This window comes from Populus nigra, chromosome 9 (assembly GCF_951802175.1).
Source record: "Populus nigra chromosome 9, ddPopNigr1.1, whole genome shotgun sequence".
NCBI classification, from domain to species: Eukaryota; Viridiplantae; Streptophyta; class Magnoliopsida; order Malpighiales; family Salicaceae; genus Populus; species Populus nigra.
Window position 1 is genome coordinate 8,967,673 of NC_084860.1, and position 27,707 is coordinate 8,995,379.

The following is a 27,707-nucleotide window of genomic DNA, read 5'->3' on the forward strand; positions in this document are numbered from 1 at the left end:
AAGGCGATGGGAAGAGAAAATTAAGGTGAGGAATAAGGGGAGAGAAGACCATTAAATTTCGGCCAGAACCTAAAACACCATTACAACCCATTCGGCCACCCATCCAAACACAAACAATTATTTGGCCAACACTCCAAACAAATAAGACCATTTAACCACTACTCAAAAACACCCAAATCAGGCCGAGTGGAGGTAAGACATGAGGAATGGAGGTAAGTCAAGAAGGGTGATTAGAATTGTGTGGAAAAACTAAAGAAACAACTCAATTTTTATGTTAGAGAGGGTGAGGTCAAATCTGTATTTTTCACTAACAAGCCAATGATTTTACATGTGTTTAAAGAGGCTTACTTTAATGCTAATGATCTTGATCGTATTGTACCTAGTGTTGCAATTTCTTTGTTGCAAAAGTTTGATGATGTGTTCCCCGATGATATTCTTAACGGATTACCACTATTGAGGGGGATAGAGCATCAGATTAATTCCGTACCCGTAACTTCAATTCCTATCCAACCAACCTATAGAAGAAATCCTGAGGAGATAGAGGAGCTTCAAAGGCAAGTTGATGTGCTGTTGGAAAAAAGATATATTCGTGAGAGTATGAGCCTATGTGCTGTACCTGTGCTACTTGTGCCCAAGAAGGATGGAACATGGAGGATGTGTGTTGATTTTCAAGCCATCAACATAACGGTAAAATATAGACACCCTATTCCTAGGCTTAATGATGCGAATCTCGTGATCATGTGGTCACACAACTCACAATCAAGATTGAGATTTGATCCCGGAAAGCCGAAATAGGTCTGATAGGAGTGTGACACAATGGAAACCTGCCCCAAGACACCAACACTATTGGATTGAGTAGAATGACGCCACGAAGCCAGTTAATCTTTGATAAGTCAGATTCAGTTCGTTCAAGAACTGAAGAATGTAAGAATCACTCTCACACGTTAAAACTGAAAAATTCAGAAGTAATTATCATCAAAGCTGCTGAAATTTTGGCTTCCATGAGTTTAAATAGTTCTTGAAAAGTTAACCCTAATGGACCCCTTATGTGGACTTAAATGAGGTCCACTCAAAACTAACCCAAAACCCTAAACTGAAAAGCCCATAACTTAATCCAAACAAGCATTGGATCCTAACTGGAAAAAAAGTATTAATTAAGCCCAAACAAGCCTTGGGCTGTAGCTAACAAAATAAAACAAAGCCCATAATATTAAATCCATGTTCTATCATGAGAAGAAGAGAAGGAAGTAAAATATTATAGAACTGATTCAAGGCCTCTTCCAATGCCTTTGTCTTAGACCGAGTCATTGGACCATTTGGAACATGTAATAGGTCCTTGTTGGTGTTTCTAGGTTGGTCCACATCATCCCCTCTCTCCTCGAAAGGATTCAACCTCAAATCAAAATCTGTGTCAAACAACGTAAGATCAGCAACATTAAAGTTAGCATTAACAACATACTCACCTGGAAGGTCAATTTTGTATGCATTGTCATTGATTCTCTCTAAAACCTGAAATTGACCATCACCACGAGGCTGTAATTTTGATTTTCTTTGGTTAGGAAATCGTTCCTTATGCATGTGTACCCAAACCCCATCACCGGGTTAGAAAACAACCAGTTTACGTCCCTTATTTGCTTTAGAAGTGTAAAGTCTATTCTTTTTCTCTATTTGCAGTCGAACTCCCTCATGAAGTTGTCTCACCATCTTTGCCTTCTTTTCACCATCTAAACTTACATTTTCTTCAAAAGGCAAAGGAATTAAGTCCATAGGAGTCAGTGGATTAAAACTATAAACAATTTCAAATGGAGAAAAACCAGTGGTCGAATGCACAGTTCTATTACAAGCAAACTCAACAAAAGGCAAACATTCTTACCAACTCTTTAAATTCTTTTGAATTATAGCACACAAAAGTTGGGATAATGTTCTATTCACTACCTTAGTTTGTCCATCTGTTTGAGGATGACATGTTGTTGAAAATAAGAGTTTAGTTCCCAACTTTCCCCATAAGATCTTCCAAAAGTAGTTAAGGAACTTAAAATCACGATTTGACACTATACTCTTAGAAATGCCATGCAAACGTACAGTCTCCCTAAAAAACAAGTTTGCGATATGAGATGCATCATCCGTTTTATTGCATGCAATAAAATGCGCCGTTTTATAAAACCTACCAACCACAACAAAAATAGAGTCTCTACCTTTCTTTGACTTAGGTAAACTTAAAACAAAGTCCATAGAGACATCTACCCAAGGTTCAGTAGGTACAAGTAATGGTGTATATAGTCCATGCGGTTGTACTCTAGATTTTGCCTTTCCACAAGCAATGCACTGTTCACAAATTTGTTGTACATCTCTTTTCATCTTCGGCCAATAAAAATGCTCATGCCATACATTCAAGGTTTTTGCAACCCCAAAGTGACCCATTAAACCACCCCCATGTGCTTCACGAACAAGCAATTCACGTAAAGAACTAGCAGGAACACACAATCTATTCTCTTTGAACAAATAACCATCTATCAAATAAAACTTATCAAAAGTCGAATGTCCACATGCGTTATAAATCTCGGCAAAGTCAGAATCATTAACATACAATTCCTTCACATATTCAAAGCCTAGCAATCTAGTATTCATTATGTGTAAAAGAACATACCTACGCGAAAGTGCATTAGCTATAATGTTCTCTTTGCCTTGCTTATACTTGATTACATAAGGAAAAGTTTCAATGAATTCAACCCATTTTGCATGCCTCCTATTCAACTTACCTTGTCCTTTCAGATGTTTCAAGGACTCATGATCCGAATGGATGACGAACTCTTTTGGCCACAAGTAATGTTGCCATGTTTCAAGTGCTCTTACCAATGCATAGAGTTCTTTGTCATAAGTGGGATAGTTCAAGGTCACTTCACTTAACTTCTCACTAAAATATGCAATAGGTCTCCGATTCTGCATCAAAACACCACCTATTCCCATTCCAGATGCATCACATTCTATTTCAAATGCTTTTGTAAAGTCAGGTAAAGCCAAAACAGGTGCAGAACATAATTTATCTTTCAAAAGAACAAAAGCCAATTCTTGTTCCTCCCCCCATTTAAACCCAACTGACTTTTTAACTTCATTCAAGGGTGCAGCTATTGTACTGAAATCTAGCTAACCCATGAAAACTCATAAGTCACTTATCAATTTGGGTGTAGGCCAATCCCAGATGGCCTTAACTTTCTCCTCATCCATCGTGATACCCTGTGCAGTTACAACATAGCCAAAAAACACAATTTTCTCCATGCAAAAGGCACACTTTTTAAGATTAGCATATAATTTCTCACTACGCAACACACTAAGTACATTACGCAAATGATCAAGATGCTCAGTTAAGTTTTTGCTATAGATCAGAATGTCATCAAAATACACAACCACAAACTTACCTATGAATGCACGCAACACATGATTCATTAAAGGCATAAATGTACTAAGTGCATTTGTAAGTCCAAACGGCATTACTAACCATTCATACAAATCATGCTTAGTCTTAAGTGCTATTTTCCACTCATCACCTTCTTTTATTCTAATTTGATGGTATCCACTTTTCAAGTCGATTTTAGAGAAAATATAGGATCCATGTAACTCATCTAACATGTCATCAAGCCTAGGAATGGGGTGTCTATACGAATCACCAGCAAGTTGAATTGACAATTCCTTAGCCTTCTTTCGAAGCCTTTGGAGTTCTTTTCTTGCCAACAATCATCGCCAACTGTTGTTTTATGTTTCTGTTATCATTGTAAATCTGGGGTATGCCCCTTATAATGTTTGTATCTTCTTCTTTTAATACATACGTCAACTTACCAAAAAAAAAAACAATCGTCGCCAACAACTTTGGATGAAAGTTGCAGCTGTTCTATTTTATATCATCATTGCAGCCTTTTTTCTCCTCTTTTTTTGAAGCTTGATGGGCATTGATTGCTGTTGTTAACACATCAAATTCTTGCTTCATCTCCCCTAGAATACGGGATAGACTTTTGGATTCTTTTTTTAGAACACTAATATCTGTATTTCTCTCCTATTGATACCACCTCTCCTTTTGAATCTGCCTTTTCTTTTGCCATAGCACCTCATCAAAATAAATGAACTCCCTTCGGTTTCTAGGCTGTCGAAAACCTTCCTGATAGCCTATGGTCTCATCCTTAAAATCACCATCACCAATTTCATGAATGTCCTCCTCAAAATCATTATAATTAGCCCACCTTGGCCTTTCAGCCCCACTGCCATTATTTGATTTCAGTTCAGCCCTAACCTTTCTCACATCTTGGGTACAAGTTCCAGCCACGTTTCCATGTTTACCCACCTTCTTAAGTCTGTCACACATGTTCCTCATCATGAAATTCATTCTTTCCATCATCTTCGTCATGACTTGCATTTGGAATTGAAGTTCTACATTGGAAGGGGGTGGTGTGTTGTTTTGAACTAACATGATAGTACCTACAAGAATTGGTTAGTGGTGAAAAAAATCCTCACATCGCTCGTGTTTCGTTCAAACACTCTTAATATCCTCACACGCTCACACCTCTCGTCTCACCTTCTTACGGTTCTTGCGAAACTGAAACGAACACCAAATAGAACCAACTTGGCAGTGCAATCCATATATATATATATGACTCAAGAAGCAATAAAAACTAGAAAACAAGCAAAACGAAACTGCGATGATAGTCTCGCGAGTAGCAAGCGAGTCCATCCAAAATATGAACGAAACTGAAGACTCGAATAAAAACAGAAATAAAAAATATGCAAAATCATGAAACAACACCCAAAAACGTTGGATATGATGAAAATAAATTGTAAGAAATGAAAACAACAAAAAGCGAGCGAATTTCAAAAGTTGATGCAAAACAGACTCATTTACGATGAGTTAAGTCCGAATTTGGAACCTAAAGTAAATGATATCCAATTGAGTTAAAATTTTAGATATAGTGCGATATCAACCCAAATAGACAGAATATAAAGTTTGAGTAATTTACGACAAGGTTTGATATACTGACGCAAAAACGTTATGAATCAGACTTAATTAGACCTGATTTTGAAACCCAAAGCAAACAATATTCAGTTGACCCTAAAATCAATATGTGGTGCGATTAGGGTCCCAGTAACAACAGAATAAAATTTGAGCTCATTCCGAGTTGATTTGGTCAAATTTTTCTTTGTTTAGTTTTTTTTTTTTTTTTGGTAAGTTGACGTATGTATTCGTTAGGGAAACCAATACAACCAGCTAACTAACATATTAAGAATCTATGGTATTCACCCTCCAAGCTCGTTGGATCCTTTTGTTTTCATTTGTTGGTGCGACATTCCTCATCAAATCTATGGTTTTCATTGCGTTCTTGCCATACATGATACACTGTAGCTGCAAAACTCAGTTTACGAGAAAAATTGACGAAACTCTTGCCATGCCAAGAGACAGTCGCCCATCGAATCCATTCATCCCAGCCTTTTGTCATTCTTGGAATGTCGCATCTGTCACAAACATCCCACCAGATCGCTTTAGTATAGGAGCATTCAAAGAACAAGTGGTTGTGATCCTCATTGTTGCGGAGACAGTGTGAGCATCTATTGGGACCATGTATACCAAACCGATGAAGTTTATCTTGAGTTGTGAGTTTCTGTTGGACAGCCATCCATAGAAGAAATGAATGTCTTGGAACAGCATTCTTGAACCACACAATGTCATGCCATTCAACCACCTGACGATGACGTCTTAGTTGTTCCCAAGCTACTTTGATCGAGAATCTGTGATTTGGCGAATCCAACCAAACTATCTCATCCTTTTGCCCCATCTTAGGATTAGAATTGGAAGGAATAGCTTCTATAATGGGGTGCCAGCCAATAGCTTGGGTGGTAGGAGTTTTCCATTTTGAGTTATGAATTAGCACATTCACCTTCGTGTTCTTGGCCATACCTGAATCATAGATGAATCTTTCCCCGTAAGAATCCGCGAGTGGGCTGTGAGGATGCCAATTGTCAAACCATAGAGAGGTTGTCATTCCATCTCCTATGATGTACTTCATCTTTGGCCATGCTAAGGATCTGAGCTTTAGAATCTTTCCCCAAGCCCAAGAGCAATTCTGTGGCGTCTTGATTGTCCAGAAATTCCTACCTCGCAACAGATTGGATCTGATCCAAGTAGACCATATTGAGCCATCTGAGTCATTGCACAGGTTCCAAATGTGTTTCAACAAAGCAATCTTGTTCCATTCTGTTATCCTTTTTATTCCTAGCCCCCCCTCCTTTTTTGGAAGACATACCTGATCCCAAGCCACTTTAGCCCCAGTGGTTCTCATATCTGAACCTGACCAAAGAAAGGATTTCATAATTTGCTCCACATTTTTAATTACTTGCCCAAGTAAGAGAAAGAGAGATGCCCAATAGACCTGTATGGAAAATAAAACTGAATTAATCAGTTGTACCCGTCCTACATACGAGAGCGTTCTACAAGTCCAATGTCGAACTTTAGAGGTGATTCGATCCACGAGGCCCTTACAATAAACAACCTTTAGCCTGGACGAGAGAAGAGGTACTCCCAAATATTTCATAGGGAGCTCCCCCTCTCTAAACCCAAGAATATGAATAATTTGCTCCCTCTCAGCATTTAACACACCGCTCAAGAAGATGTCACTTTTGTTTGGATTTCGATAAAGACCTGATAGGTCTTGAAACTTTGTGAGCACAGTTCTGATCATACGAATTGAGTTTACATCCCCGTTGCTAAAAATCATCAAGTCGTCAGCAAAACAAAGATGAGAAATTTTGTCCTTCTTGCATCTCCAGTGGAACTTGAATTCTTGGTTGGCACTCATCTTGCAGAATAGCCCCGAAAGGATTTCCATACATAGGACAAACAAATATGGGGACAATGGATCCCCTTGTCTCAGCCCTCTTCCCCCTTGAAAGTAACCTGCAAGCTCACCATTGACGTTGATAGAGAATTGACATGATGTAACACAAACCATGATCCAATCAATGATTGTTCTAGGGAATCCCATTTTTATTAACATAGCGTCAACGAAATCCCACCGCACCGAGTCATAAGCCTTCATCAGATCAACTTTCATAGCACAACGAGCAGGTCCCGTAGATTTATGATAGCCTTTCATTAGTTCCTGCGACAAAAGAATGTTATCACTGATTCTCCGTCCTGAGATAAAAGCAGTCTGATATGGACCAACTAAGGATGGCAAAACAACTTTGATTCTCCCAGCTAGAATATTAGCGATGCATTTGTACACTGTATTGCAGCAGGATATAGGACGAAAATCTGTCAACCTTGTAGGATTAGCAACTTTAGGAATAAGGGAAATGGATGTAGCATTCATTTCTTTAAGCATTCTACGAGTCTGAAAGAATGATCTAACAGCGTTGATTACATCTTCCCCAACTATATGCCACATTCTTTTGAAGAAACCTACGTTAAAGCCATCCGGACCAGGGGCTTTGTTGTTCTTCAAACTAAACATAGCATGCTTAATCTCCTCCCTTGTTACATCTTGTGTGAGTAGATGCTGTTGTGTTGAAGACAGTTTCAAGTTAATTGCCGATTCCATCACTTCCTCGTTCAGAACCCTAGGCATCTGATGCACTCCTAACACACGATGGAAGTATGCAATTACTTCTGATTTGACTGCCTCCTGTCCTTCGACAACCTCTCCATCCTCCCTTGTAAGTGATAGAAGCTTATTTCTATTCTGTCTTCCATTTACTGATTTGTGAAAGTAGCTAGTATTCTGATCCCTCAAGCTAAGCCATTGTATCCTTGCCTTCTGTTTGAAAAAACTCTCTTCAGCCCTGACGGTAGAAGCGTATTTACGAACAACATCCCTTTCTCGCATGCACAAAATTGGGTTGTCATGCGCTGTATGCAGAGCCTGTTGAGCCTTATCCATTTCGTTTTTTGCATCTTTAACTCTATCTGAAATGTTGGAGAAGTGAGCCATATTAAAAAGTTTCAATTCCTGCTTTAGCTTTCTTAGTTTGCAACACAGCTGATACATTGGACAACCCCCCGAATTCTGATCCCATACCTTCTTCACCAAGGGCATGAACTCGTCATGATCCATCCACATATCAAAGAATCTGAATGGTTTCTTTATGGTCTGACATACCCGAAGGCAAAAATCTCGCTTCCGATAATGGAAAGTTCAGATTCCACTTCTCATTGACAAGCACTCTATCTAGTTTCCGCATGATCAGATTCTCGGGACATTGGTTCGACCAAGTATAATGCATACCTGAATATCGAAGATCATCTACTTTCGCTTCTCGAATACATGTATCCAATCTGTCCATAGTACCAGCCCACGTAGTAGACCCTCCTAACCTGTCCGACTGGTTGCGGATAGCATTAAAGTCACCCATAAGAATCCACGGGGTTAACTCCCATCCATCACTACGACTCACTATATCAGACCATAATGCCTCACGTAAGGAAGCATTATTGTCTCCATAAATAATTGAAGTATTGAAACTGATTTTGGCAGCTAATATAGTGACAGAAACATGAATAGCCTGGTCTGACATTCCAACAACATCCACCTTCACCGTATCAGCATTCCAACAAACCCAAATACGACCACGACAAGAGAAATCATAATTATACAAGAAGGACCAAGAGCGCAGAAGAAGTTTAGAAACATTATCTTTATTCTTGTCTTTAACTCGATTTTCAACCAAACCAAAAAAAGCTATCCTCTCTTGATAGATGAGCCGACGCAATTCTGAATGCTTTATAGGATCATTCAAACCTCTAATATTCCAACATCCAATAATCATAAGAAAATAGAGAGGAGTACAAACAGCAACACAAAGATTACCTTGACGTGCCTCCTAGAGAGGAGCCAGATATCTGATTCTTCTTTGAAGAGGCTTTTGAACCCCTTTTCTTTTTCTCTAGAGAGTCTCTAGCCTTAATAGCTAACTGATTAACAGTTTCCCTTTCGGTGGAATTCAGGGTTTGAGGGGTTGTCAGGATCGTTGACGTTAACTCCTTATCGGTTTGTTCCCCATCTGTATCACCTCCCATTGCGTCCATATCTTGATCTAAAGCAGTACTTGCAGCCCCTTGCTCCTGTTTCATGTCTTCTCGTAAACTCTTCAAGACAAGAGGAGAGGAAGGATTTTCATCTTCATGACAACCAGCATTGCACACATCTGATGTCGCATGATCATTCATATTACAATCAGGCATATGTATACCAGATGTTGAACAACCATTCTCATTACAATTACCCACTTTAGATGCAAAGGGAGCATTCTCCCCACTCACAGAACCCTTGTTTCGTTTACCAACTACCTGCCACTGAAACTGATTCTGCTTGTTATCCGCAGATTTAGAGTTCATAGCTCCTAGATTCCTCTTACCCTCTGCCACCACTTTAAGATTATCAATGTTATTAGTAGCACATAGCGCTATGGTGTGTCCAAAGACATTGCAATTACTGCACTTCGACGGTATCCATTCGTATTCAGCTGAAATTGTTATGAATAACCCATTTGGACAGCGAAGATCATATTCCTTAACCAACGTCTTTGAAGCATCTATCTCAACGCAAACTCTTGCGTAACTAAGCCTTTTACGCAACAATGTCGTATGATCCGCATGAAGGGGGACTCCAATAGCACTCGCTAAACAGCTCAACCCCTTAATAGTCAAATAGTCGAGAGGGACATTATACAGCCTAACCCATACTGGAACTCTTGCCAAATCATCTTTCAAAAATTGCATGTTCGGTTGCCAACGTTTAAGCACCAAAGGCCTGTTTGCCATGTGCCATGGGGCTCTTTCCAGCACATTAGTGGCATCATCGAGAGAATCAAAGGTGAAGATGAAGAAACCATTATCCGAAGACAAAACTTCTGATAGACCGTAGGAGCTCCAAATTCTTTTGGCAATAGAATTAACCACGGGATACGGTAATTTCTGCCCCACAAAATGACCAACTAGGGTGGATTTCCAAAATTCACAGCCATCTTCAAACACATCAAGTGGAGGAGCTACTGTCACACGACCATCAGTCATAGTAGGGGGAGCAAAGTGCAGATTACGGACTGAACTAATGCCAAGGGTCTTGCTACCCTCATTGTCATCAGCATCAGAACCCTTCAAAGCATTTAAAAAATTCAATTTGGGTCTAAGTTTTATTTGTTCTTGTTGATGAGACCCTACCTTCACCTCATCAACTTTAGAACCCAACACATTGTTCATTTCTGGAACAACTTTAGAAGCTTGGACATTAGAGTGTTTCTCTATACTAACATCAGAATCAGCTTCAAACTGAGAAATCCTCATCCCATGGCTATTCAACATATCTTGCAGTTCTAATCTTAATGTATGTCCAGACTTAACTTGATTGTGTTGTTCAATGTTAGAGCTAACCATTGGAACATTTTCCATAGAAGAACATAGAGACATTATGGTAGCATACAAATACTAGAGAGAGCAAAATTCTAATAAGATAAACTGAGGCCAAGAAGCAACCTAAGCTCAGAAATAACAGCAACCTAACTCATAAACAACAAGATGCAGATTAGTTCATGAAGGAAGAAGAGAATTACAGAATTACAAGGCCAATATCTCCCAGCACACTGATTGTAACAATAATCCGTTCGGTCAAGATGTAGAGTAGATTCCGAAGAACAACATACTAAAAAATGGTAACGATCCAACGGTGATCAAAGGAGATCAACCTACGACAAGCCACTCTGAAACTAGCAAGAAAAATGAAACTTTTCCAAAGAACTGTGATTTAATCTTCACATATGGCAAAGGCCTTCATGTCTATGACAGCCATAAGAGAAATCATAAAGAAAATCTATTCACTATGCTGCAACTTCACCACTTCTCCATAGTTCCAGAACTGAAAATGCAGAATAGTAGAAATATTGCGAGATCAATATCTCTTACCTCGTTGATTGGATAACAAATTCGTTCGGTCAATGTTGAGAGAAGGTTGGAAGGAACAACATAGTAAAAAATGAGAACAATCCAACGGTGGACGGAGTAGATGTAGCTCCGACAGCACCACACACTCTCTCTCTCTCTCTAATTTAGGGTTATCTCACTAGAAGCGAATGTTAGGGAAAACTATTTGGCTGATTTCCTAAAATCTGATTTTAGAATATTTAGGATAGTAATTTTTGAATTTTTATTATTTTCTTTTTAGACTTGGGGTTATTATTATTTTTTTAGGTCAATTGTAAATGAGTCTCATATAAGTCCACCTAAAGGGCATTAGGGTTTATTTTAGTTTGGAGTTAGTATAAATAAGGGCATAACCAGACATATAAGGTTATGCAATTTTCAAATCAATAAACTTTTGCCGCACTTGTGTGTTGGAGGGATAATCTCCCTTGGTTCTCTAAAGAACTAAAAATGACTTATCGAGGAACAACTGGCTTTGTGGCGTCATCCTTATACTTGTATTGATACCTAAGTACAAGTTATCTTTGTATCACACTCCTATCAAACCTGATTTACGTGGCTTTCTGAAAATAAATGTTTTTACTTGTGACTTGCGTGACCACGTGATCAAGAGGTTCGCGTCATTTGATATCAAAGCTTGAATCCATTAATCAGATTATATCCTTTTGAAATTTTGGTTTCTTGTTGATTCCGCAAAAAATCATTAGTGTCCAATTTCTTCTTCTCCTTGAATTTGTGGAATATAAAAGAAGTTGTTATTTCATTCTGTTAATGTCCAAAATATATCAGTAGCATAAAAAAAGGAAAGAAAAAAAAAAGTTCAAAATGATATTTTTGGTTTCTGCCACAGAAAACTAAACAAGGAAAAATTGGATCAAATCAACTCGGAATTATCTCAAATTTGATAATCTGATTACTAGGGTCCTAATTGCACAACGTATTATTTTGGGGTCAATTGCATATCGCTTTTTTTGGTTTTCAATTTCGAGTCTATTCAAATCTGATTCATAATGTTTTTGTGTTAGCATATCAAAACTTATCATAAATTGTTCAAAATTTATATTCTGTCTATTTGGGTTGACATCAAGTCTTCAGTTTCCTTCATAGTTCGGATAGATTTGCTTGCTACTCACGAGCCTATCATTGTAGTTTTGTTTTGCTTGTTTTTTGGTTTTTATTACTTCTTGAGTCATATACACATATTTGGATTGTGCGGCTAAGTTGGTTCTATTTGGTGTTGGTTTCAGTTCACAAGAACTACAAGAAGGTGAGACGAAAGGTGTGAGGATATTTAGAGTGTTTGAGCGAAACACGAGTAACGTGAGGATTTTTTTTCCACTAACCAATTTTTATTGGTACTATCATGTTAGATCAAAACAACATGCCTCCCCCTCCCGAGGGAGAACTGAGACGATCCAAGTAAGGTCAAATTCGGATTTTGACGTAAAATATGCAACTATCCAGTTTTACTGCAACAGTCATAATTCTCAATCTAACTATTGGATCGAGCTGAAATTTTTCATGGAGTCTCCTGATATATTATGCTACCATAGGTTAAAATATCAATTTATTCGGAGTTTAGGAAGATATCTCAATACGGGTCAATGAATTTTGTTATTTACTTCCTTTTGACTTGTGGACTTCCTATTTGGCAAGGATCCTTTTCCTACAAAGATATGGCAACTTGTTTTGGGAATATCCTAGCTCTTCAAGGATCTTTAATAGGCAGCAAAATAATTTCCAAGTGTGGCAAGGATTCATAATGTTTCAAAATCCTTTTCTTACAACGATTTCCTTATTCATCCTAGCTACAACAAGAAAAGAAAGTCATCAATTTATTCTCCTAAATAAGTAAGGAAGTTGGCTAGATCTTATTCCTAATGAGGGGAGGATTATTTAATGCTTTCCCTAGCTTAGGATGGAAAGTAATTAAATCAGCAACAAATGAGAAAATTTGTTTTCTTATTTGTCCAAGTTAAACAAGGAAATCCAAGCTAATCAAGGACATCAAAGGGGGAAGCAACATAAATTTTCCAAATCAGATTTCTCCTGGTTTATTTGGGACTTTTTAAAGGTGACAAATCTGATTCTAGCATATTTAAGATGATAATTTTCGGATTGTTAATATTTTTTTTTTTGGTAAGTTGACGTATGTATTAAAAGAAGAAGATACAAACATTATAAGGGGCATACCCCAGATTTACAATGATAACAGAAACATAAAACAACATATGGCTACAGGCTAGCCACCGACCATAAAACTGAAACCTCACTCGATTCGTTAGGGGAACCAATACAACCAGCTAACTAACAAATTAAGAATCTATGGTATTCACCCTCCAAGCTCGTTGGATCCTTTTGTTTTCATTTGTTGGTGCGACATTCCTCATCAAATCAAGCTTATCACGAATGATACATTCGATTTGATTAAAGACCAAATTCGAAGTTCTAGACATTCCAGCAAAGATCCTTGCATTCCGTTCTTGCCATACATGATACACTGTAGCTGCAAAACTCAGTTTACGAGAAAAATTGACGAAACTCTTGCCATGCCAAGAGACAGTGGCCCATCGAATCCATTCATCCCAGCCTTTTGTCATTCTTGGAATGTCGCATCTGTCACAAACATCCCACCAGATCGCTTTAGTATAGGAGCATTCAAAGAACAAGTGGTTGTGATCCTCATTGTTGCGGAGACAGAGCGAGCATCTATTGGGACCATGTATACCAAACCGATGAAGTTTATCTTGAGTTGTGAGTTTCTGTTGGACAGCCATCCATAGAAGAAATGAATGTCTTGGAACAGCATTCTTGAACCACACAATGTCATGCCATTCAACCATCTGACGATGATGTCTTAGTTGTTCCCAAGCTACTTTGATCGAGAATATTTTTATTATTTTCTTCTTAGTCTTTAGGTTATTATTTCCTATTTGGGTCAATTGTAAGTGGGCTTCATATAAGTCCACCTAAGGGGGGTCCATTAGGGTTTCATTAAGTCTAGAATCAGTATAAATAAAGGCATAACAAGACATGTAAGGCCAGACAATTCAGATTAATAAAACTTTTTGTTTGCCACACTTTGTGTGTGTGTGTGTGTATGTGTGTTGGTGGGATAATCCCCCTTCCTTGGTTCTCTAAAGAACTGAAAAGGACTTTTCGAATAACAACTGGCTTCATGGCATCATCCTTATACTTCTGGTTCGCGAATCAATATTCGTTGAGTGGGGGTTTTCCGTTTCCAATAGTGGTGGTGCCTAGGTACAAATTATCTTTGTGTCACACTCTTATCAAACCTGATTTACTTGGCTTTCCAGGAATTGGTCTGTTTGCGTATGGGTTGCGTGATCACGAGGTTCGCATCAAAAACTTAAGTTTTAAATGCAAGCAATGATGCAAATGATGGAGAGGATGAATTTTATGATGGGGAACGTGTGTGACAGACTTCATAGGGTGGAGAAACTTGGTAACGAGGTTGTTACAATCACCTAAGACGTGAGAAAGGTTGGGGTTGAACTGAAAGCAAATAGTGGCAGTAGGATCGAAAGGCCAAGATGGGGTGATTATAAGGATTTTGAGGAGGCTATTGATGATATTGGTGATAGTGGTTTTGAGGAGGAGACCATAGGCCATCAGGAAGGCTTTCGACAGCCTAGAAACCGAAGGGATTTTTGGAATAAAACTAGGGGCCAATTCGGCCAAAGGGGAAATTTTTATAGTGTTGGGGGACATGATGATTTAGATGGTGTTTTGGGTTCTATCAAACTAAAAATACCTTCTCTTAAAGTTAAAAATGATCTTGAGGCATATTTAGAGTGGGAGAAAAAGGTGGATTGGAGTTTTTATTGACATAAATATTCGGAGGTGACGAAGGTAAAATTGGTAGTAATTGAGTTCACAGATTACACACTGATTTGGTGGGATCAGAATGTGATTAGTAGGAGAAGGAGTGGAGAGAGGCCGGTAGCATCGTGGGAGGAGATTAAAGTGTTGATGAGAAGGCAATTTGATGCGAACCTCGTGATCACATGGTCACGCAACCCACAATCAAGATTGAGATCTGATCCCGAAAAGCCAAAATAGGTCTGATAGGAGTGTGACACAATGGAAACCTGCCCCAAGGCACGAACACTATTGGGTTGAGTATAATGACGCCACGAAGCCAATTAATCTTCGATAAGTGAGATTCAGTTCGTTCAAGAAATGAAGAATGCAAGAATCAGTTTCACACGTTAAAACTGAAAAATTGAGAAGTAATTATCATCAAAGCTGCCGAATTCTGGCTTGCATGAGTTTAAATAGTTCTTGAAAAGTTAACCGTAATGGACCCCTTATGTGGACTTAAATGAGGTCCACTCAAAACAGACCCAAAATTCTAAACTGAAAAGCCCATAACTTAATCCAAACAAGCCTTGGATCCTAACTGAAAATAAAGTATTAATTAAGCTCAAACAAGCCTTGGGCTGTAGCTAACAAAATAAAACAAAGCCCATAATATTAAATCCATGTTCTGTCATGAGAAAAAGAGAAGGAAGTAAAATATTAAAGAACTGATTCAAGGCTTATTTATAGCCTTCCATGTAGCCCCTTAATCCTAGAAACAAAAGGAAAAGGTAGCCACCCATAAATATTATAGAACTGATTCAAGGCTTATTTATAGCCTTCGATGCAGCCCCTTAATCCTGGAAACAAAAGGAAAAGGTAGCCACCCATGTTGTTTCCAAGTTGTAGAAGGATTCTTTTGTTTCCTTTACTGTCCTCACCTCATGGCCCAAATAAAGTTGTGTTGGACCCCTCTTGCACATGGATAAGATGTGCCAGGATCTCCTCTTGATACTCTAATGGACTTTTCAATTCTGTCTTGGTTGAAACATTCAAAACCAATGCATCCAATGCCTCTTTCAATGCCTTTGTCTTAGACCGAGTCATTTGGACCATTTGGAACATGTAATGGGTCCTTACTGGTGTTTCTGGGCTGGTCCACATCATCCCCTCTCTCCTCGAAAGGATTCGACCTCGAATCAAAATCTGTGTCAAACAACGTAAGATCAGCAACATTAAAGTAGAACTAACACCATACTCACCTGGAAGGTCAATTTTGTATGCGTTGTCATTGATTCTCTCTAAAACCTAAAATGGACCATCACCACGAGGCTGTATTTTTTATTTCCTTTGGTTAGGAAATCATTCCTTACACATGCACCCTAACCCAATCATTGGGTTGGAAAACAACTAGTTTACGTCCCTTATTTGCTTTATAAGCGTAAAGTCTGTTCTTTTTCTCTATTTGCAGTTGAACTCCCTCATGGAGTTGTCTCACCACCTTTCCCTTCTTTTCACCATCTAAACTTACGTTTTCTTCAAAAGGCAAAGGAATTAAGTCCATAGGAGTCAGTTGGGATTAAAACCATAAACAATTTCAATTGGAGAAAAACCAATGGTCGAATGCACAGTTCTATTAGAAGTAAACTCAACAAAAGGCAAACATTCTTCTGAACTCTTTAAATTCTTTTGAATTATGGCATGCAAAAGTTGAGATAATGTTCTATTCACTACCTTAATTTGTCCATTTGTTTGAATTATAGCACGAAAATAAGAGTTTAGTTCCCAACTTTTCAAGTCCCAACTTTTTGAAAATAAGGTTTGAGGACCACAAACTTACCTATGAATGCACGCAACACATGATTCATTAAACGCATAAATGTACTAGCTGCATTTGTAAGTCCAAACGACATTACTAACCATTTATACAAACCATGCTTAGTCTTAAATATTGTTTTCCACTCATCACCTTCTTTCATTTTAATGTGATGGTACCCACTTTTCAAGTCGATTTTAGAGAAAATACAGGATCTATGTAACTCATCTAACATGTCATCAAGCCTTGGAACGGGTGTCTATACTTTACCGTTATGTTGTTGATGGCTCGGCAATCAACACTCATCCTTCATGTTCCATCCTTCTTAGGCACAAGTAGCATGGGCACAATACACAGGCTCATACTCTCACGAATGTAGCCCTTTTTCCATCAGCTCATCAACTTGCCTTTGAAGCTCATTCCTCTCCTCGAGATTGCTTCTATAGGCTGGTCGGTTAAGAATTGAAGCTCCGGGTACGAAATCAATCTGATGCTCTATCCCCCTCAATGGTGGTAATCCGCTAAGAGTATCATTGGGGAACACATCATCAAACTCCTGCAACAAAGCAATAGCAACACTAGGCACAATATGATCAAGATCATTAGTATTAAAGTAAGCCTCTTTGTACACAAGTAAAATCATTAGCTTGTTAGTGAAAAATGCATATCTGACCTCGCCCTCTCTAGCATTAAAATTGGGTTGTTTCTTTAGTTTTTCCACACAATTCTCATCACCCTTACTGACTTTCTTCACTCCTCTTGTCTTACCTCCACTCTCGGCCAGATTTGGGTGTTTTTGAGTTGTGGTCGAATGGTTTGATTTGTTTGGAGTGTTGGCTGAATATTTATTTGTGTTTGGATGGGTGGCCGAATGGGTTGTAGTGGTTTGCATTCTAGCTGAATCTGATGGTCTTCTCTACCCTTGTTCCTCACCTTGATTTTCTATCCCCATCGCCTCATGCTCACTTTTTAGCTTTATTTGATCATCATACACCTGTTTGGGTGTAAGAAGTACAAGAGTGATAGTTTTACCATCTTTTACAATGGTATACCTATTTTTAACCCCATCATGAATTGCCTTCCTATCATATTGCCATGGTCTCCCCAACAAGATGTGACTTGCTTACATTGGTACCACGTTGCACAGAACTTCATCAATATATTTCTCAATCGAAAATGGAACCACAACCTGTTTACACTTCACCACTATCATTCAGTCATTGCAATCTATATGGTGTAGCATGCTTAACAGTACACAAATTCAGTTTACTAACAAGGGTGGTACCACAAACATTAACACAGCTTCCACCATCTATAATTAAACCACACACCTTGCTTTGTACATAACAACGCGTATGGAAGATGTTCTCCCTTTGTTGATTATTCATCTTCCTTTACCTGAACCTGAAGTGTTCGTCTTATAACCAAGGACTCCCCAACCGGTAATGCAAACTCATCACCATCACTATCCTCCAATGGTGGCATGCCTTCACAATCAGATCTGTCACTTTCAAATTCCATATCACCATTATCTCTAATCATCATGATTCTCTTGTTTGGACACTCTGAAGCAAAATGTCCATGTCCCACACCTGAAACGTTTAACATCACTGGTAAGTTTAGGTTGAGTTTCAGATTTACCTTTGGCATCAGTAGGAACATTAACTTTAGCCTTTGGTGGTTAAGTTCTAGAAGGAACAAAGGATCTTGGCCAGACAGTACCCTCTCTTTTTAGATTCGGCTTCCAAGATGATGAAAAGCTCGAATTAAACGCTGGTTGAGCATGTCCCTTCCGAAGTTGTCTCTCCACCTTTGTAGCCATGTGAACCATGTCCTCTAGCTCCACATAGTGTTGTAGCTCAACCACATTGGCAATGTCTTGATTCAACCTTAAGAAATCTAGCTATGGTGAGAAGAGAGAGAAAAGAGAGAAAGAGAGAGAGAGTGGTGCTGTCGGAGCTACATCTACTCCATCCACCGTTGGATTATTCTCATTTTTGACTATGTTGTTCCTTCCAACCTTTTCTCAACATTGACCGAACGGATTTGTTATCCAATCAACGAGGTAAGAGATATTGATCTCGCAATATTTCTACTATTCTGCATTTTCAGTTCTGGAACTATAGAGAAGTGGTGAAATTGCAGCATATTGCATGGATTTTCTTCATGATTTCTGTTATGGCTGTCATAGACATGAAGGCCTTTGCCATATGTGAAGATTAAATCACAGTTCTTTGGAAAAGTTTCAATTTTCTTGCTAGTTCCAGAGTGGTTTGTCCTAGCTTGATCTCCTTTGTTCACCGTTGGATCGTTACCATATTTGAGTATGTTGTTCTTCGGAACCTACCCTACGTCTTGACCGAACGGATTTTTGTTACAATCAGTGTGCTGGGAGATATTGGCCTCGTAATTCTGTTATTTCTGAGCTTAGGTTGCTTCTTGGACTCAGTTTATCTTATTAGAATTTTGCTCTCTCTAATATTTGTATGCTACCATAATGTCTCTATGTTCTTCTGTGGAAAATGTTCCAATGGTTAGCTCTCACATTGAACAACATAATCAAGTTTAGTCTGGACATACATTAAGATTAGAACTGCAAGATATGTTGAATAGCCATGGGATGAGGATTTCTCAGTTTCAAGCTGATTCTGATGCTAGTATAGAGAAACACTCTACTGCCCAAGCTTCTAATGTTGTTCCAGAAATGAACCATGTGTTGGGTTCTAAAGTTGATGAGGTGAAGGTAGGGTCTCATCAACAAGAACAACTAAAACCTAGACCCAAATTGAATTTTTTAAATGCTTTGAAGGGTTCTGGTGTTGATGACAATGAGGGTAGCAAGACCCTTGGCATTAGTTCAGTCCGTAATCTGCACTTTGCTCCCCCTACTATGACTGATGGTCGTGTGACAGTAGCTCCTCCTCTTGATGTGTTTGAAGATGGCTGTGAATTTTGGAAATCCACCCTAGTTGGTCATTTTGTGGGGCAGAAATTACCGTATCCCGTGGTTAATTCTATTGCCAAAAGATTATGGAGCTCCTACGGTCTATCAGAAGTTTTGTCTTCGGATAATGGCTTCTTCATCTTCACCTTTGATTCGGTTGATCATGCCATTAATGTGCTGGAAAGAGCCCCATGGCACATGGCAAACAGGCCTTTGGTGCTTAAACGTTGGCAACCGAACATGCAATTTTTGAAAGATGATTTGGCAAGAGTTCCGGTATGGGTTAAGCTGTATAATGTCCCTCTCGAGTATTGGACTATTAAGGGGCTGAGCTGTGTAGCGAGTGCTATTGGAGTCCCCCTTCATGCGGATCATACGACATTGTTGCGTAAAAGGCTTAGTTACGCAAGAGTTTGCGTTGAGATAGATGCTTCGAAGACGTTGGTTAAGGAATATGATCTTCGCTGTCCAAATGGGTTATTCATAACAATTTCAGCTGAATACGAATGGATACCGTCGAAGTGCAGTAATTGCAATGTCTTTGGACACACCACAGCGCTATGTGCTACTAATAACATTGATAATCTTAAAGTGGTGGCAGAGGGTAAGAGGAATCTAGGAGCTATGAACTCTAAATCTGCGGATAACAAGCCGAATCAGTTTCAGTGGCAGGTAGTTGGTAAACGAAACAAGGGTTCTGTGAGTGGGGAGAATGCTCCCTTGGCATCTAAGGTGGGTAATTGTGATGAGAATGGTTGTTCAACATCTGGTATACATATGCCTGATTGTAATATGAATGATCATGCGACATCAGATGTGTGCAATGCTGGTTGTCATGAAGATGAAAATCCTTCCTCTCCTCTTGTCTTGAAGAGTTTACGAGAAGACATGAAACAGGAGCAAGGGGCTGCAAGTACTGCTTTAGATCAAGATATGGACGCAATGGGAGGTGATACAGATGGGGAACCAACCGATATCATGACAACCCCTCAAACCCTGAATTCCACCGAAAGGGAAACTGTTAATCAGTTAGCTATTAAGGCTAGAAACTCTCTAGAGAAAAAGAAAAGGGGTTCAAAAGCCTCTTCAAAGAAGAATCAGAAATCTGGCTCCTCTCCAGGAGGCACGTCAAGGTAATCTTTGTGTTGTTGTTTGTACTCCTCTCTATTTTCCTATGATTATTGGATGTTGGAATATTAGAGGTTTGAATGATCCTATAAAGCATTCAGAATTGCGTAGACTCATCCATCAAGAGAGGATAGCTTTTTTTGGTTTGGTTGAAACTCGAGTTAAAGACAAGAATAAAGATAATGTTTCTAAACTTCTTCTGCGTTCTTGGTCCTTCTTGTATAATTATGATTTCTCTTGTCGTGGTCGTATTTGGGTTTGTTGGAATGCTGATACGGTGAAGGTGGATGTTGTTGGAATGTCAGACCAGGCTATTCATGTTTCTGTCACTATATTAGCTACCAAAATCAGTTTCAATACTTCAATTATTTATGGAGACAACAATGCTTCCTTACGTGAGGCATTATGGGCTGATATAGTGAGTCGTAGTGATGGATGGGAGTCAACCCCGTGGATTCTTATGGGTGACTTTAATGCTATCCGCAACCAGTCGGACAGGTTAGGAGGGTCTACTACGTGGGCTGGTACCATGGACAGATTGGATACATGTATTCGAGAAGCGAAAGTAGATGATCTTCGGTATTCAGGAATGCATTATACTTGGTCGAACCAATGTCCTGAGAATCTGATCATGCGGAAACTAGATAGAGTACTTGTTAATGAGAAGTGGAATCTGAACTTTCCATTATCGGAAGTGAGATTTTTGCCTTCGGGTATGTCAGACCATTCTCCTATGGTGGTAAAGGTTATTGGCAATGATCAGAACATAAAGAAACCATTCAGATTCTTCGATATGTGGATGGATCATGACGAGTTCATGCCCTTGGTGAAGAAGGTATGGGATCAGAATTCGGGGGGTTGTCCAATGTATCAGCTGTGTTGCAAATTAAGAAAGCTAAAGCAGGAATTGAAACTTTTCAATATGGCTCACTTCTCTAACATTTCAGATAGAGTTAAAGATGCAAAAAACGAAATGGATAAGGCTCAACAGGCTCTGCATACAGCGCATGAGAATCCAATTTTGCGCATGCGAGAAAGGGATGCTGTTCGTCTATACGCTTCTACCGTCAGGGCTGAAGAGAGTTTTTTCAAACAGAAGGCAAGGATACAATGGCTTAGCTTGGGGGATCAGAATACTAGCTACTTTCACAAATCAGTAAATGGAAGACAGAATAGAAATAAGCTTCTATCACTTACAAGGGAGGATGGAGAGGTTGTCGAAGGACACGAGGCAGTCAAATCAGAAGTAATTGCATACTTCCATCGTGTGTTAGGAGTGGATCAGATGCCTAGGGTTCTGAACGAGGAAGTGATGGACTCGGCAATTAACTTGAAACTATCTTCAACGCAACAGCATCTACTCGCACAAGATGTAACAAGGGAGGAGATTAAGCATGCTATGTTTAGTTTGAAGAACAACAAAGCCCCTGGTCCGGATGGCTTTAACGCAGGTTTCTTCAAAAGAATGTGGCACATAGTTGGGGAAGATGTAATCAACGCTGTTAGATCCTTCTTTCAGACTCGTAGAATGCTTAAAGAAATGAATGCTACATCCATTTCTCTTATTCCTAAAGTTGCTAATCCTACAAGGTTGACTGATTTTCGTCCTATATCTTGCTGCAATACAGTGTACAAATGCATCGCTAAGATTCTAGCTGGGAGAATCAAAGTTGTTTTGCCATCCTTAGTTGGTCCATATCAGACTGCTTTTATCTCAGGACGGCGAATCAGTGATAACATTCTTTTGTCTCAGGAACTAATGAAAGGCTATCATAAATCTACGGGACCTGCTCGTTGTGCTATGAAAGTTGACCTGATGAAGGCTTATGACTCGGTGCGGTGGGATTTCGTTGACGCCATGTTAATAAAAATGGGATTCCCTAGAACAGTCATTGATTGGATCATGGTTTGTGTTACATCATGTCAATTCTCTATCAACGTCAATGGTGAGCTTGCAGGTTACTTTCAAGGGGGAAGAGGGCTGAGACAAGGGGATCCATTGTCGCCATATTTGTTTGTCCTATGTATGGAAATCCTTTCGGGGCTATTCTGCAAGATGAGTGCCAACCAAGAATTCAAGTTCCACTGGAGATGCAAGAAGGACAAAATTTCTCATCTTTGTTTTGCTGACGACTTGATGATTTTTAGCAACGGGGATGTAAAGTCAATTCGTATGATCAGAACGGTGCTCACAAAGTTTCAAGACCTATCAGGTCTGTATCCAAATCCAAACAAAAGTGACATCTTCTTGAGCGGTGTGTTAAATGCTGAGAAGGAGCAAATTATTCATATTCTTGGGTTTAGAGAGGGGGAGCTCCCTATGAAATATTTGGGAGTACCTCTTCTCTCATCCAGACTAAAGGTTGTTTATTGTAAGGGCCTCGTGGATCGAATCACCTCTAAAGTTCGACATTGGACTTGTCGAACACTCTCGTATGCAGGACGGGTACAACTGATTAATTCAGTCTTATTTTCCATACAAGTCTATTGGGCATCTCTCTTTCTCTTACCTGGGCAAGTAATTAAAAATGTGGAGCAAATTATAAAATCCTTTCTTTGGTCAGGTTCAGATATGAGAACTACTGGGGCTAAAGTGGCTTGGGATCAGGTATGTCTTCCAAAAAAGGAGGGGGGGCTAGGAATAAAACGGATAACAGAATGGAACAAGATTGCTTTGTTGAAACACATTTGGAACCTGTGCAATGACTCAGATGGCTCAATATGGTCTACTTGGATCAGATCCAATCTGTTGCGAGGTAGGAATTTCTGGACAATCAAGACACCACAGAATTGCTCTTGGGCTTGGGGAAAGATTCTAAAGCTGAGATCCTTAGCATGGCCGAAGATGAAGTACATCATAGGAGATGGAATGACAACCTCTCTATGGTTTGACAATTGGCATCCTCACAGCCCACTCGCGGATTCTTACGGGGAAAGATTCATCTATGATTCAGGTATGGCCAAGAACGCGAAGGTGAATGTGCTAATTCATAACTCAGAATGGAAAACTCCTACCACCCAAGCTATTGGCTGGCACCCCATTATAGAAGCTATTCCTTCCAATTCTAATCCTAAAATGGGGCAAAAGGATGAGATAGTTTGGTTGGATTCACCAAATCACAGATTCTCGATCAAAGTAGCTTGGGAACAACTAAGACGTCATCGTCAGATGGTTGAATGGCATGACATTGTGTGGTTCAAGAATGCTGTTCCAAGACATTCATTTCTTCTATGGATGGCTGTCCAACAGAAACTCACAACTCAAGATAAACTTCATCGGTTTGGTATACATGGTCCCAATAGATGCTCGCTCTGTCTCCGCAACAATGAGGATCACAACCACTTGTTCTTTGAATGCTCCTATACTAAAGCGATCTGGTGGGATGTTTGTGACAGATGCGACATTCCAAGAATGACAAAAGGCTGGGATGAATGGATTCGATGGGCCACTGTCTCTTGGCATGGCAAGAGTTTCGTCAATTTTTCTCGTAAACTGAGTTTTGCAGCTACAGTGTATCATGTATGGCAAGAACGGAATGCAAGGATCTTTGCTGGAATGTCTAGAACTTCGAATTTGGTCTTTAATCAAATCGAATGTATCATTCGTGATAAGCTTGATTTGATGAGGAATGTCGCACCAACAAATGAAAACAAAAGGATCCAACGAGCTTGGAGGGTGAATACCATAGATTCTTAATTTGTTAGTTAGCTGGTTGTATTGGTTTCCCTAACTAATCCAGTGAGATTTCAGTGTTATGGTCGGTGGCTAGCTTGTAGCCATCTGTTGTTTTATGTTTCTGTTATCATTGTAAATCTGGGGTATGCCCCTTATAATGTTTGTATCTTCTTCTTTTAATACATACGTCAACTTACCAAAAAAAAAAAAAATCTAGCTATGGTGGCTTCTTTATCCTCAACAACATTGGCCCGAATCATTGCTATCTCCATCTCTTTGTGATATTCATCTATTGTCTTATAACCTTGATTCAGACCTTAGAGCTTCAGATACAAGTCTCTATAATAGTGGTTTGGCACGAATTGTCTCCTCATTAAGACTTTCATCTCCCCCCAAGTCTAAATGGGTCGCTACCTATTCCTCCTCCTACTGATTACAATTTGATCCCACCAAATCAATGCATACTCCGTAAACTCAATTATCACCAATTTCACCTTTTTTTGTTCAGAATAGCCATGGCAATCAAAAATCCAACCTACCTTTTTCTCCCACTCAAAATAAGCCTTTGGATCGTTTTTACCTTGAAAGTTAGGAATTTTCAGTTTAAAGGTGTCCAAGTCCCCATCCATATCTTCATAAATGCCCATGCCATGAAAATTCACATTCCTCCTAGCCCTATTCGGTCCAAACGTGATTGCTTGGCCACCAGATGCAAAATCATAGTCATCTTCACCCGCATCTGCGTTTTCGTCAACAAACTCTTCAAAATCAAATCTGACATTCCGTACGGCCATACAGACCGTATTTCCTCGACGATCAGCCGCTCTATTCTGTTGCTTTATTGAATTCACCTCATCTTTCATATCCTTGTATGTTCTAGACAACAACTCAAGTTGCTGGCCTATGGCTCGCAATTGGAGAGCTACGTCAGCATTTTGTGTAGCTGATTCGTTGTTTTTAGACATTTTTTGAATCTGCAAAATTTGGTTAGTAGCAAAAAATATATCCTCACACCTCTCGTGTGTCTCACAAAAAAAAATCAAGGCTTTTCACTCTAATAAGCTCACTACGCCTTTTACCTCACAACTTTTCTTTTGGTTCTTTAGGAACTGAAATCAACAAATCAAAGTCAGTAGCCTTCGGAGCGCACTCTAATTATAATTTTCAGACTCAATAATCAATAAATATACTGAAAACAAAGCAAAACAAAACTACAATTATGATTTTGCGAGTAGCAATGCAAATTCTTACGAATTGTGGACGAAACGAAGACACGAAATAAAACAAAAGCGAATAGTAGCGAAAACAGTTACTTGACTCCTAGATAACCCAAAAATAATAGAAACAAAAAGATTTGGATGAAACTAAACAGTAAGGATCACGTTTTGAAACTTGACGCAAATCTAACCTGTTACGCAATTTTTACGTAACAGAATTGAAACCCAGACCAAACGATCTTGAAATTACCTCAAATTAAATATTTAGTATTATAATATGAAAAAAACAACAAAAATAAATTTATAGGTCGTTCTTTTATGTCTAGGTACCTAAACCCCTTGTATGATTAGTTTGCGGCAGAATTGAACCCCCAATTAAACCTTCAGAAGCTGATATCAAAATAAGCCCAAATTTAATATATGGAGTGATCTCATCCTCAATACACAGAATATGAAGTTTCAATTTATTCTAAGGTGTTTTTCTTATGGTTCACAAAGAGTAGTGTTTCTACGGCTGAATTGAGCCTCGAATTAAAACCTCAAGAAACCAATATCAGAATAAGCCCAAATTTGACATATGATGTGATCGCAACCCTAATAGAATGAATATTAAGTTTCAATTGATTCATGATTTGCAAATGACACACAAAGAGCAGTGTTTCAGCGGCAGAATTGAGTCTCGACTTAAAACCTTAAGCAAACAATATCAGAATAAGTCCACATTTGACATGATGTGATCTGACCCCTAATAGACTGAATATGAAGTTTCAATTGATTCCGAGGAGGTTTGCTTATGGTTCACCAAGACTTGTGTTTCTGCGGCAAAAATTGAATGATCCTTCAAATTTCAACTAATCCCTATCTTTTTAATATACTGATATGATTAGAGACAATAAGAAGATGAAATATAACCCCTTTTTTTTTGCTTAGATGACGTAGACACGAAGAACAAGAAGATGGATGCAAACACTGAAAAACTTAAAGGAACACTAAAAAAAAAGAAAATAACAGAAGGACCTTGTTTCGGAGCCTTGCTCTGATACCAACTCATGCGAACCTCCTGATCACGTGGTCACACAACCCACCATCAAGATTGAGATCTGATCCTGGAAAGCCAAAATAGGTCTCATAGGAGTGTGAGACAATGGAAACCTGCCACAAGGCACCAACACTATTGGATTGAGTAGAATGACGCCACGAAGCTAGTTAATCATCGATAAGTCAGATTTAGTTCGTTCAAGAACTGAAGAATGCAATAATTCAGATTGAGTAGAATGACCTCACACGTTAAAACTGAAAAATTCAGAAGTAATTATCATCAAAGCTGCCGAAATTTTGGCTTGCATGAGTTTAAATAGTTCCTGAAAAGTTAACTCTAATAGACCCCTTATGTGGACTTAAATGAGGTCCACTCAAAACTGACCTAAAATCCTAAGCTGAAAAGCTCATAACTTAATCCAAACAAGCCTTAGATCCTAACTGAAAACAAAGTATTAATTAAGCCCAAACAAGCCTTGGATCCTAACTGAAAACAAAGTATTAATTATAGCCTTCCATGTAGCCCCTTAATCCTAGAAACAAAATATGAAAAATGATGAAACAACACCCAGATATGTTGGATGCGATGAAAATAAACTACAAGAAACAAAAACAACCGAAAGCAAGTGAATTTCAAAAGTTGACGCAAAACAGACTCGTTTACTACGAGTTAAATCCGAATCTGGAACCTAAAGTAAATAATGTCCAATTGGGTTAAAATTTCAGATATAGTGCGATATCAACCCAAATAGACAGAATATAAAGTTTGAGCAATTTAGGATAAGGTTTCATATACTGACGCAAAAACATTATGAATCAGACGTGATTAGACCCGAAATTAAAAACCAAAGAAAATGATATCCAATTGACCCTAAAATCAATATGTGATGTGATTAGGACCCCAGTAATCAGATTCTCAAATTTGAGCTAATTCTAGGTTGACTTGATCCAATTTTCCCTTGTTTAGTTTTATGCGGTAGAATCCATTAAACGTTGTTTTGAACTATTTTTTTTTTTTGCTTTTCTTTTTTTATTTTCTTTTTTTTTATGCTACTGATATATTTTGAACAATAACAGAATGAAATAGCTAATTATTTTTTTGATATGCTGCA

General features: G+C 38.8%; 1 pseudogene; it reads right to left on the reverse strand.

The window, feature by feature from the left end:
• Positions 1-495: 495 nt before the first annotated feature.
• Positions 496-25,305, reverse strand: LOC133702737 (uncharacterized; annotated as a pseudogene).
• Positions 25,306-27,707: the final 2,402 nt, after the last annotated feature.